The sequence below is a fragment of the Artibeus jamaicensis genome, unplaced genomic scaffold (assembly GCF_021234435.1).
Source record: "Artibeus jamaicensis isolate MK-2021 breed Jamaican fruit bat unplaced genomic scaffold, CSHL_Jam_final contig_490, whole genome shotgun sequence".
Lineage (NCBI taxonomy): Eukaryota > Metazoa > Chordata > Mammalia > Chiroptera > Phyllostomidae > Artibeus > Artibeus jamaicensis.
The window spans coordinates 4,824,131-4,838,269 of NW_026521861.1; the positions used below are offsets into that span (position 1 = coordinate 4,824,131).

General features: G+C 40.5%; 1 pseudogene; it reads right to left on the bottom strand.

The window, feature by feature from the left end:
- Nucleotides 1–9,224: 9,224 nt before the first annotated feature.
- On the bottom strand, nucleotides 9,225–10,075 carry LOC128627940 (40S ribosomal protein S2-like; annotated as a pseudogene).
- Between the last annotated feature and the right edge of the window lie 4,064 nt (nucleotides 10,076–14,139).

The window sequence follows — 14,139 nt, forward strand, 5'->3', positions numbered from 1 at the left end:
ATACATGACCAGCCATGTCTGAATCCCAAGAGCACCCCTGACTAATCTCAAAAAGACTTTTGTTAATTACATTAATCATTTAGTTGATGCTGGTTATATTTTGCTTGCTTATTTGTTTTGTTAATTAGGTTCCACTTATAGGTGAGATCATATGGTATTTGTCTTTCACCACCTAGCTTACTTCACTTAGCATAATGCTCTCAAGGAGCATAGAGAACAAAATAAATTTTTATTGGGTGGTTTTTTAATTAGAAAATTATTTTAATAAATTCAGGTCTCACTTGTCATGGAGTCTGTTTCTGCTAATGGGTTGTGACCATACATACAAATTAGACTAATGAAACACCTATGAGTACATTGGAACTGAGCAGAGAATTGCTCTTAAACCAGAGTAGCAGTCTACGTACCTCAGATAGGTGATACTTTGCTTATATGGCAATGCTCCAAAATAAAAATTTCTTTTGGCATTGACCCTTTTTCCTTCCTGTATCAGAAGTAGGTTATCCCCTGTAGCTCTCTTCTCTCAGCTCACTCTGTTAGCAAATCCCAACACACCTATGCAGCTGAGAATTTCAAAAAATCTCACTTTCATTTACCAGTGCCCTCCTACTCTGCCCCCAACACCATCTTTCTTGGAGACTCTGGGCCTTCCTGCCTGGACAGCTGGCATTTCTTGATCCTTCCTGTCTTAGTTAACCTGCTGAAGTGGGTCCACCGACTTCCTATGTTTTGTTTCTTGATTCATCTTCATTACTGTCTCCATCACTGAGGTCAACTCCTTCTGACCCTTGATAATGGGTAAATCCTCCAGTCATACCAGAAGAACCCAGCCCTGGCTTTCTGTATCCCAGTGAGGATGGGCATCTTTCCTCTTTGGCTCTCAATGATTTACATAGAGATTGGATGGAGTCTCTAGATTTGGCGCAGAGAAACCAGCATGAAAGATATAAATTATGTTTTATGTAACTTCTGTGATTAAAGAACAGTACAGCACTTTTTTCCCTTTATAAAAGGAAGCTAAGCCCAAAGAAGCATGAATATTAAGACTGAATAAATGAAGATGACAGCAATAACTAGAAATTGCTATAGGATAGATAAAATAGATTAAGCATTAAATAGGGCATGATATATAGCAACTGTAATCAAACGTATTTACTGTTGATAATTTTAATTAAGGAAGTTGTTAATGGAGTTGTGTATATTCAGGAAGGATTTCATGGCTTTATTTTTAGAAGCACAGACTTTCAAATTTACAAGTCATATGAACTAAATGAATCCAATGATCTACATGTAATTGAAAGCTGTCCTTCCACTGCAGGAGAATAATTTTAAATGCAAATGCTACCACACTGTCCTTGTGAATTTGTGTTGTGACTGAAGTTCCCATAGCAGGGCTACCATCTGGTTGTTTCAGTGTATGTCACAGAGTCACTAAAGGCCTACAGAATTTAGAGTAAGTGCTTTTTATTTTCATTTATTTCTTGAAATATTCACTCCAAATTAGTTCCCTGAAAGCTTACACTGTGTGTTGGTTATGTGTTTGTTGTCCTAACACCGCCACCATCTACTTATGTAAGGGTCTGGGTTCTTCAATAGCTGGGAACCCAAGATTCAAAGAAGAATGAATTACCCGAGTTTCACGTAGCACCTAAGTGTATGGCAAAACGGAGGGACTCTGGTGCTGGCAGGCACGCATGGCCATATGCTCCACATTTGCTTTTAGACAGGATACGCGATCTAACCTGAATATGCAAGTAACATTGGGAGGGACAAAGTCTGAGATAAAATTGTGCTCAGCTCTCGTCTGAATCATTTGTTCATTTTCAGAGGTGTCAGAGGTGTGAACCAAGAGCCTAACTCTGAGTTGCAGTTAGGCTCCACCATTTATTTATTATTTCACTCATTTAATGTTTATTATATATGTGTTATTATATGACTTTATTAATTTTGTTTTTTTCTGTATCTTATGATGCTTTGACATCGTAAGGCCTTACTGACTGGAAGAAGCAGACTCTACTACGGCTAGATAATTCCTAGAGATAGTAAACTACTCCTCTTTCAACATTTCTTACATATGTAAGAGAACCAATCCTAAGTTTACATCTTCAATCACCAAATTTATTGAACTCTCACATGTCAAGGCAATAACCCACTGATCTAATCAATACAGGTTACCAGGCAACTCCAGACAGCTCTTACATCTCAGAACGCATTAAAATTATTCAAACTAGCTCATTGTAAGCCTGCTTATATTGCCCCACCTATTTATTGCCGTTAAAACCACAGTAAAGTTTTTTGCACACACTTTTCTCTTACTCCTTTTGTCTCCTGATCAACTTGAGTGCATCCCTGTGTGGCCCCATGTGGGATGGCACACCCACACTTCATAGCAAGTGTGAGTAGCCAACTGTGATCGCCAACTATCTCTTCAGTGACATTTGTCTCCTGATCTTGGTCTTACCCTGCCCAAGTACCAGTAAAAACAATGATCGTGTCCTAGGTGTTATCTATCTTAAGTGCTGGAACTTCAGTAAGGGATAAGCCAGATGAGGTCCCAGTCCTGCTGGAATTTGGACTAAATCATGAATTTTCTGTGCCCAGGGGTAACAAGTCATATCCAAGTTCTTAAGAACCTCTTTCTGTATACACTGCATAGTTTGCTCATTGCAAGCTTTGGTTCAGAGCCACGGGAAGATTAAAAGATGTAGAGTCAGCCCTCATTAGGAGTCTTGTTTCCTTTAAGATTTGGGACTACAGAGAATAGGCTGACAGTTGTCTGGAGCGTTAGGGGGCTGAGTGAAAAAGGTGAACGGATTAATTTAATAAAAACCCTCATAGATACAACAGTATGATTACCAGAGGCAAAAGTGAGTGGGAGGAGTTAGAAGAGAGAAAAGGGGGAAAAATGGTGATGGAAGGAGACATGGCTTGTGGTGGTGAACACACGATACAAAATATAGAGATGATGTATTATAGAATTGTACATCTGACACCCATATAATTTTATTAGCCAATGTCACCCATGATAAATTCAATACATCTTTTTATTATAAAAAACATTCTATAAGGAACCATGGAGGAGTTTGCATCTCGTGACTTCACAAGAAAGATTAAATACTAGTGTCCTTGAGGCATTTATTCTTATAAGCTCTCAGAGTGTATAAACTCACTCGATCTGATAAATGCATTGAGTTTTATGCAAACTGAAAAGCCTTCCAACAAGCATTTTTATGCATGCATGTGTGTGCACATACACACAAACACATAACAGCCAGACATGATGGAGATTGTGTCTTAGACGTCAGAATGCAAAGTTTTCTTCTTCCTCTGTTGGAGAATTTAGAGTAGCTTTAAAAATACACACCACTGCATACACTTCAGTTTTCCTTGGAAAGTTTAAGCTAACAGTTTCATAATAAAAATGTTTAACTCAGAAGTGTCCTTTGTCTCAAAGACAGCAAAAGACCTTTCTGCCCCAAGCAAAAAAAATTATAAGAAAAGTTATGCCCCAGGAGAATCACAAAAATCAGTGATCCGGAGTGACAATGGCACATATTTTTAAAAGCTTTGTTTATCTTTCTTCATTAAAAAATACCTTTCCAAAAAGCAATAATCCTGGTGGTGCAAATTAATAACTGCACTTTTTAGCTTCATCGCTACCTGGCTTTGCTCACAATTCACTGGCTTCCTAGGCCTATTTTGCAAATAGAACTATTTACAGTCTCTGGGTTATTACCTGCCTTCAAAAGTGACAGGCAAAACTCTAGTGCTTATGGGAGCCATGGGGAGATTTCTTGCTTAGAGGGATCATAATATTTTTTAGGAGAACATTCCAAACAGTATGAAAATTATGGCTATAAAGTAGCAAAGGCAAAAAGATAGAAAAGTAGAAGGTCTTAGTAAAACTGAGAAAGAAGTAAATATCAGATTGCTTCATTCACATTACTTCTTAAGTTCTCAATGGAGAAGGCATACATTCAATAATATATACACTCAGAAAGGCTACAGGATGCTGATTAACAACATGTAACTGGGACCCCAAGGGATAAGTGCTGAAATCCCTCTGCTAACATCTCTTTAGGGGCACAGATCCTGAAGCAAGCTATTTCCATTCATTTTCTCATGCATGAAACAGAGCCAGTAATACCTACTGCAATGGGTGGTTATTAAAATCAAATGAGAATAAGTTGAATGTCAAAGAATGTGGGCAATGTTAGGGACTGAAGAAATATTCCTTGCTCTAAATTAGATGTGTGGTCTGATATTTTGGCGACCAGTTTCTGCTCGTCAGAGGATTTGTGGTTTTATACAACTACGGCATTGCCCTTAGGTCAACATAACAAATTGAAGTCTAGCTGTAGCTTCTTAGGAATGTCTTTGTTTTAGACAGATCTTAGTCAGTTGTAAAGTTGAGTTTAAAATAAAGAATGCATAAGAAGGAAGCTGCTAGACAGATCTTTCCAGTAGGCAAAAATTGTGCACTTGAGTTTGTGACACTTTGAATACTGAACAGGTTTTGGTTAAGCCATGGGGAGACTGTCCTAAGATAAAAAAATAAGGAAAGTGGCTGAAACACTGTTAAGTTTCCACCTTTGAATTCTAAGTCCTCGAAACCAGGGAGAAAGTCTTTCTCTCTGTTTTGGTTCTGCCACATTTGCCCGTGGAATGGTCTTGCCCTCAACTCAGATCCTGCTGTGCTGAGATGTCTTTCTCTCAGAATGAACAACACTGTGGGGCATGCATAAAAGCTTTGGAAGATAATTTTGTAAGCCCATTTAATTTTGCCTAAAATTAAAATTTTCACTTGAAATTTTATCTAGCACAAGATTTCTCTTAGCTGTTGAAAATTGTGGCACTTCATTGCAAGTCTGCGTTACAACTTACGTGAAGGTGGTAGGACTAAAATTTCCAACTGGGGACCACCCACATAATACCCTGAGATTACAAATCTAATTCAATTATTTATTTAAGTATTTTGCAAATGTATATTCTGAAAACCTCACCACTTTGGTGGTGTAACTGTGCGTAATTTTTTTGTGACACAAATTTCGAGCCAGAAATTTCTTCACTGAAATTTGTAATAATGAGGAAAGTCCTGTGTTGAGTGGAGAAAAATTGACAAGGCAGGATTGTGGGAATCAGCCCAGGCTTAGAAATAAAACACATCTTTTACTTTCACATTCAGAATTGAGGGACTGAAATCCCTAGTGCTCTCTGAGTTTTTTTAGATTTCCTTTCTTGTAGTTGGGAAATTATACCAATTAGCAAGTGGGTGACTAGTTATAATATCATATGACTGGTTTCTAAGTTCTGATCCAGTGCAATGCTCCTGACCTGGTTTATAAAAAATTCAAGTTCTTGCATTAATGGCTACAAAATAGACACCCTGCCAACTTGCAGTATGTTGACTTGAATGCAAAGGGTCTCTTCTTTTCCCCGCAAAGAGAAGGATGAAGACAAAGGAATTGTCACTGAGAACCAACTAAGCCCCCAGGTCCCCTAATGTTTAAAAGATGAACCTAACATTTTAATGCATTCTCAAGGATGTGTCTGATTTATGAAGTTTAATGTGCACTTAAGACACATCTGATTTACAAGGCTCTATCGATTTTAGTGGGGTCTTTTCTAGGTCCATTATGATAAGTTTGCCAAACTCAGATTACCCTCTCATGCAGACTTTTAGGGGGAAAAGTATGCTCCATGGTGCTCCAGGCCAGGTCACGGAGAACTCACCTCTTAGCCCTGTTCCTCACTACCTGTGTAGCCTTGGCAGGTCTTTCAACCCTCTAAGCCCTGGTTTCTTATTTGTAATATAGGTATAACAATCACAACCTCAAAATAGGAAGATTGTGATGATTCAAGGAAACTGTTTCTGAAGACTTGAACAGAGTTCTTAAAGCTCATGAATGAATGACTCAATGATAGCTATATTTTTTCTGTTATTAATCCAATAATATTTTATATGCACACAGACAGCAACCACAGGAATGATTTGAGGAAAAAGCCAGAGACAGCCTTACAACCTCAATTTTCTGTGCCCCAGATTATTCCAAATTCTTTAATTTCCTCTTTCTGTTCTTCCTCTATCATATTTCTTTTCTCTCTTACATATTCTCTTATCTGTCTTATTCATATTCCATCTTACTTCTTACCCCTAATTATTTTTAAATAGCTACCATCTGCTTAGGGTCAAATGCTTTGTGTGTAATTTCTGTGCCTTAGAAACAATACAAATGTAGCCATTATTATTATTACTACTTTTCTTTTTTAAATTTAAACGTCATTGCATTTTTCCATTACTATGTAGTAATCGCCACACTGTTGTCCATGTCCATGAGTCCTTTTCCTCTTTTGCTCCACCCCCACCTTAAAATACCCCCTTAGCTGTCATCCTGCTCTCCATCTATGAGTCTCTCCGTATTTTGCTTGTGAGTTCAGTTTGTTCATGAGATTCTACATATGAGTGAAATCATATGGTGTTTGTCTTTCTCTGACTGACTTATTTCACTTAGTATAGTGTTCTCCAGTTCCATCCATAGTCACAAAGGGTAAAAGTTTCTTCTTTTTCACAGCTGAGTAGTATTCCATTGTGTAAATGTCTCCCAGATCCCCTAGAAGTTTTATCCACTCATCTACTGATGGACACTTGGGCTGCTTCTGTATGTTGGTGATTGTAAATAATGTTTCAGTGAACATAGGGAGCTTATGTTCTTTCAATTCATTGTTTCGGGTTCCTTCAGATGTATCCTTAGAAATGAGATTGCTGAGTCAAAAGGCAGATCCATTTTTAATTCTTTGAAGTATCTCCATACTGCTTTCCACAGTGGCTACATCAGTCTGCATTCCCGCCAAAAGCGCAAAAAGGTTCCCCTTTCTCCACATCTTCATCAGCATTTGTTGTTTGTTGATTTATTAATAATAGCCATTCTGACTGGCCTGAGATGGTATCTCATCATGGTTTTAATTTGCATTTCTCTGATGATTAGTGATGTTGAGCATCTTTTCATAGGTCTATTGACCATCTGTATGTCCTTTTTGGAGAAGTGTCTATTTAGGGCCTTTGTCCATTTTTTAATTAGGTTGTTTGTTTTTTCAGTGTTGAGATTCATAAGCACTTTATAAATTTTGGATATTAACCCCTTATCAGATGTATTGGCAAATATGTTCTTCCACTCCATGATTTTATTTTGTTGATCATTTCCTTTGCTATGCAAAAACATTTTAGTTTGATATAGTCCCATTTGTTATTTTTCTAATTTTATTTCCCTTGCCTTGGGAGATATATCCAATAAAAAATTGCTGCAAGTAATGTCTGAGATTTTACTGTGTATGTTTTCTTCTAGGATTTCTATAGTTTCAGGTTTAACATTTAAGTCTTTGATCCTTGTTGAATGTATTATTATGTATGGTATATGAAAGTGGTCTAATTTCATTTTCTGCATGTATCTGTTCAATTTTCCCAACACCATACATTGAATAAACTAGCATTTAGCCTATTGCATGTGCTTGTTTTCTTTGTTAAAGGTTAATTTATTATAAAGGTGTGGATTTGTTTCTGGCAAAGATGGCTTCTGCAGTATGGGGAATGACTCAGCCCGGGGGGCCTGGTGGCTGTTCCTTCACTTCTTACCCCAGAACCACCAACCCCAGCCTCCTTCAAGCATCTCTAGTCAACTCTGTCCTTCCTCTGCCAGAGCCCGAGGTTAAGTGGCTGCTAACAAAATTTTGTGCATTGGCCCTTTAAGAAGCTCTCTGAGTCTCCAGAGAGTTTCTCCCTGGCAGACTGAATTTCACAGCTGGATGTTATCTAGGTTCCTTTCCAGCTCTAGTGGTGTGGGCTGGAGATTCCAGCTTGGGCTTTAGACCCCACACATCTCAGGGGGAGTCCCCTGGCCACTGAAATGTCCACCCGGTACTTCAGCTGCCACCATGGGAGCCCAGCCAGCCCTCTCACTTCTCCTCCACACCCCCTTCCAGTCTTCTTGTGGCAAAGTGGTTTCTTCTGTCTGTCCTTGATTACATGGCTTCTTTTTAGATAGTGTTCAGTTGATTATTCCAATGCTTTCTCTACAATTTAGTTGTAAGTCCAGATTGGTCCTAAGAGGACGTTAATATAGCTTCCACTTACTCCTCCACCATCTTGGATCCTCTCCACTAATTTTCAAATGAGAAAATTAGGTTAAACCTTTAAAAGAGCTATACTACACTACAAAAGAGCCATTTGTATCCTACCACCAGATTTTGAACACCAGCTGCTCAAACTAAATAAACCAATTCAGTTTTCATTACAGCACATATTTTGGTTAGCTATTTTTACATAACACAATAGCCCAAAACTCAGTAGCTAAAAACAACCAATGGGTTAGCTCATGATTCTATAGTTTAGCACAGAAGGTGAGGCTCAGTTGGCTGATTCTTCTGGTCTAAGCTGGGACCACTTGGGCATCTGGTGTCAGCTATGTGTTGTGCAGGCAGCTCTGCTGGTATTCAGCGGGCTCTCTTGCATGTTGGCGTGTTGGCGTGTTGTAGACGGCTCTGAGATGGCCTGGGCTGGAGCAACGGGGCATCCTCCATATCTCCTCTCACACTGCAACAGAGTAGCCCTTTGTTCATGTGGCAGTTGTAGGGTTTGGTAGAGCACTGAATCTAGACGCCAAGGTCCTGAGCAGTCTGGTACATAACTGACTCCCTATCTCATCTGTTGTATTCTCTTAACCAAAGTCAGCCACAGAATCCAGATGCAAGCATTGGATGGAGTATAAAGGAATTAGGAAGTTCCCATAGCTGAGGAAATAAGTATGGGGATGGATGAAAAATTGAGAACACTTTTGCAATCAATTCCCATAACAGATACTTTGGCATTTTGCTTTCTACCCTACACTGTGAGTGCCTGGTCTGCTTTTATTCCCCTTAAATTCTGAAAAGCATGACAGTGTTTCAAAGTGCTAAGGTGCCCACTAGTAAAGAATCTTTGTCCTTTTTAGGGCAACAAATAGCAGCTGGCTCTAAGGAGAGCAGAAACCTAATGGCAAAATCTCTAGTTAAGTATAACTGTAGTTGAGTGTCTGTAATAGTAGCACTGCAATTTTTTAAAATTTTCAAAATTATTTTTCTGCCATTTATTTTTATTTTTCTAACCCCAGGAAGACCATGCATGAGGTGGCAACAACAAAAACAAAAATCACACAGTAATTTGCAAACACACACTTCTATTTCTATTTTTTTTAACAGGCTTAATTCACTTTATTTTCCTTGTACAAAAATTATGTGGTGGCCACAGCTGGAGCTTGGGTCCTCTGCACGGAAACTCTGGTGTGGGTCTTTACCAGATGGTCAGTGAATTCCAAAGTTGCCCAGGGTAGCAGTGCAGCCCCTGGCTGAGGTGTAGCAGTCGTCAATACCAGCCATCATCAGCAGCTTTTTGGGCACAGGGGCCGAGACAATGCCAGTGCCCCTGGGTGCAGGGATTAGGCGCACAAGCACAGAGCCACAGCGCCCAGTCACCTTACAAGGGACGGTGTGGGGTTTGCCGATCTTGTTCCCCCAGTAGCCTCGCCGCACAGGGACAATGGAGAGCTTGGCCAAGATTATGGCCCCAGGGATGGCAGTGGCTACTTCCTTTGAGCACTTAACACCCAGACCAACATGTCCATTGTAGTCCCCAATGGCGACAAATGCCTTGAATCGGGTCCTCTGGCCTGCACGTGTCTGCTTTTGCACGGGCATAATTTTCAAAACCTCGTCCTTGAGGGATGCCCCCAAGAAAAAGTCAATGATCTCAGATTCCTTGATAGGCAGAGAAAAGAGATAAATTTCCTCCAGGGACTTGATTTTCATGTCCTTGACCAGGCGGCCCAACTTGGTGATGGGGATCCACTCCTTATCCTCGGCCTTGCCTCTGCGAGCTCCACGGTCTCGACCGCGACCGCGACCCCGACCCCGGCCGCGACCTCGGCCCGGATGCCACTGCCAAATCCTCCTCGGAAGCCTCCTCGGCCTCCCATTCCAGGGCCCCCGGGGCCTCCCGGCCCTCCCGCAACACCGGCGTCATCCGCCATTTGGTGTTCCTTGGGAAAAAGAGCACATTTCTATTTTTTTATGGCCTCAATAAGAATACAGTTTGGTTTGCAAGGCCTATGGCAAAAGGGCACAAAGTCATAGAAGTATCTACTTCCAAATTTATCTTTGCCTACAGCCCCATCTGATTTACTTTTAAGTATATTTCACCAGAATGCCCAAAGTTAAAATGTTATTTTTCTGTGTTGGGCTAGCAGCAGAGCATACCACATCAATTTCCTTAGTAGAAGAAGCCCAGAAATCCAATCTCATGAAGTCAGGAAAACACAGCCCCCTTATTTGTTTATTTATAGCCCTCTTCCTTGTAGAATAGGGTTTAAGGTAGCTTACACAGTTGGTTGCCAGTTAATCCACGTGTGCTTGGAATTGGGAAATCAATTCTTTTCGAACAATCCTGCTTTTGATTGAGCAGCATCTGTATGTTTAAGGAGAAAAAGGTAAAAGACTTAGCAGGTATTGATTCCAAAGTCATTATCACCCATGTTCAGTGATAGCAAACGAGCTGTCTCTTTCCACTCAACATTTGTTTGAATTAACTGCAGGGTACAGGGATACAAACAAAGTTCTTCCCTCAGTAGGGAATCTTAGCCTGGACCTTGAAACTAGGTCTCCCAAGAATCCACTTTTCTCTCTAAGTTTCCCTGGGATACACATTCAGACTCACCTAATCAAGGAAATTCTCTTCATTGCTAAGTGGTTTGAGTTACATGCCAAAGGAATTTTGTTTTTGTCAGAGTTCAGTCTCTGAACCTGCAAAAAGCCAACTCCAAACACTGGTCTCTTTAAATTCTTCGTTTTCACTAGGTATTTAGTAAATGTTTGTTGAATTCCAGCAGAAACCTGCTGGAAGTTTCATTCCACACAGAGAGATGCCTACGATAAACATTCTGAAATTTTCTTGCTAGGAAATTTGAGTATAGAATATGAAGGGAGAGTAGTTTTCTTTATAGGCTTCATTCTGACCTATAAGAAAAAAAAACTGACCATTAATGTAAGTTCTCTAAATGCGTATTGGACATCACAATGCACAGACACCATTCTAGCTGTTACTGATCCTGTCAAGATACAAAATATATAGTGATCCTGAACTCAAAGCGTTTGCACGATGGCTTAGGTGATATGGCAACATCAGACACACTAGTAAATATCACCAGAGAAGCAGAATCCAAATACAACTGAGCTGAGACGAGGGGAAGTGGGATTCTGAGGAGGAAGAACTAGGAGAGACTTCATGGAGCAGGAGGCATTTGAGCCGGTCCTCTTCTGGGCATGATCAGTATCAGCATTGCCTAAAACCGTTGGTTGGCATGGCTGTTCTTGTTTTCTGCTGCGGTGCACCCCCACCTGTCCAAAGCTAACCCACCAGGTTAGATATGAGTTACTATCCATGTCTTTTTTCCTTTGGAGTTACCCTTCACTATCCATTCTTGCTGCATTCTTTCTCTTTGTAAAGAAAGCTTCACAGAAACATGCTCAAGTTTGAGCATGTTAAAACCAAGGATCCTGGTTGTGGAGGGGAGTAAACTAAAACTTCTCTACCTCGAATCTTCTTTGTTCCACGGCAGACTTGCATTTCTCATTTCCTCTTTCCAAGTCTCTAGATAGAGGCCTCCAGGCTTGTTCTGTCTATGGTGAGATACAGAGGTGTATTTGTATTATATAAAGCACTGTTTGGGGTGTTTTCTCGTTTTATTTTTTGAGGGGATGGTTTTGTGTGTTTTGGTAACTGTAGTCATCCTTTTGTGAAGAATATGCCATTATACCACCTTTTGATTTCCAAGTGAAGGAAAAGAACTATAAAAATAGAGTATGGTCTTATACGTACAGAAATTTTGTCCTCAGTAAAGTAATATAAGTGGTTCAAACATATTCTTTCATACCTTCCCTTACTCTTCGACACTCACACACTTTGTGGAACCTGTTTATCCAACAGAAGCCTGCACTACAAGCTGGAAACAAAATACCTCTGTATCAGCCACAACCACCAAACAACCACATCATTTCAAACAAGAGCAAAAAGTCCTCCTTGGCATTATAGACAGAGGGCTAAAAGCTGGGTGAGTTGTCTACGTACTGCTTGACTATAGCCCAGAAAATAAGTCCTTCCAAACTGTGGCATGTATACCAAAAGAGAGTTTTAGTAAGCTTTTATTTCATCCTGCAATTTTTACCTCACCTTCACTGGATGCTCGTTATGGGGCGGATGATACTGAGACATGGAGAAGACAAAAATGAGCAAGGTAGGAAACCTGCCTTTGAAGAAGTGGCAGCCTGGTGGCTTCGTTAACATGTAAAAGTAATTGTGGCACATGCTCATGACGGAGGTGAGTGGGCATTGTGGTTAGATTATGAAGGAGGAAATACTCAGTTCTGCCCAGGAGGGGAGGCTTCCTTGAGAGAAAAACAGTAGTTTGATAACAACAGGCAGAGAAGCCCGTATGTGCAAGGAGAAGTGTGCAGTAGTGCAGCGTGTCCATGGAGGGGTACGCAGGACCGTGTTCCCAGGGCACAGGGTGAAGACAGAGCATGCTGCCCAAGCCATGAGTTTGAGAGAAGCTGGGGGCCACGTTTTAAAGTGGGTTATTAAACATTAGTTAAAAAACATATAAATGACATTAAATACCCCGGAAGAGCATGTTGAGTGATAAGTATTGGTGATGGAGCTTCATAAATATCCACACTTGAAAAAGCACTCAGAGAAGGAGAGAACCTTTAGAGAGGTAAGATGAGAAGTATAAGAGATAATGACATGGTATTCAAAGATGGGGGACCTTGATGAAACAAGGTATGGTCAGTGGGAACCAGCACAGCAGAGAGCAGGAATAGGTGAATTAAAAATATAACCTGGATTTAATAGCATAAAGCCACAAAGTAGAGCTCGGGCGGGTTGTGAAGGCAGGTGCTGGACTGCAGTGGGCAGGTTAGCAGAAGCTGTGTGCTTCTCTACCACTTACTCTTATGTGGCTCTGCCGTCAGCTTTTGGATCTGGCTCCGTGATCCTCTGACTTCAGGCGGAGGCTGCAGAAAGTTGGTGCAGAGGGTCTTGTGGGAGCCTTTATCGGAGCAAAGCCCTGACATTTGGCTCATCACATCACTTACATCCCATCAGCGAAACCCAGTTGCATGGCTTCTCCTACTTTCAAGGGCAGCTGGAAAGCATCATCTAGCTGTGCTCATAGGAGGAAGAGGAAATGGTAATAGCTAACACTATGGTAGAAATCATTTTGCAACGTGTAAGAGTATCAAATCAACATGCTGAACACATTAAATCACACAGGGATATATCAATTATATCTCAATAAAGTTGGAAAAATTAAAAATAATAAGAAGAACACCTATTAGTCTCTATGACAGCTTTTTTTTTCTTAGTCTTCCACAGAAATACAGAAACATAGCAAAAGTAATTTCTAAGCAAAAGACATTTAACATAAAATTTTTAGTTTTTGCACTTTTTCCCTCCTTATTGCAGGTTATCTCTTGGGAGGGACACAAAACTTTTCTTCTTAAGAACAACAGAAAAAAACCAGTTTTTAAAAATCTTGTGTGCATTCCAGTTTGAGGGAAAACCTGCACATGTAGCTCTCAGGATTCTTGAGCCACATAGGTGATATGGCATTTAGATAAGGTTAAAAATAGAAACAAACCAAAAAACCGCGCCACTAATGGTAATAATGAAGGGACTTTCTGGCCAGGGAAAAAAGTTATAAGTATTTCACATACTGTGTAGTACGAGCAGCTACCAGTTATCCACATGAGCTGCTGGCAAGCTCATTTGAGTCTGACCTGAGCACCCGACAATCAGTGGCAGAAAAGCAGTGAGTGGGACAGCCTCTCTGGGCATAACAGCAGCCCACTAAGAAAGCCCTGGTGCTCCCTGGAGGGCAGGGGAACCCTGGGAGAAAGTGACCATGTCAGCGAGGATTTTAGAATAGGCAACAGGGCAATGGTACACCAGATTTCAAAAACTATCATAGAAAAGAAGAAAAACGTTTTGTGGCTCGTGGCTCTGGGAAGATGTACTTCAAAAGGGATAGAAGATTCAGAACTGAAAGTCTGATCATG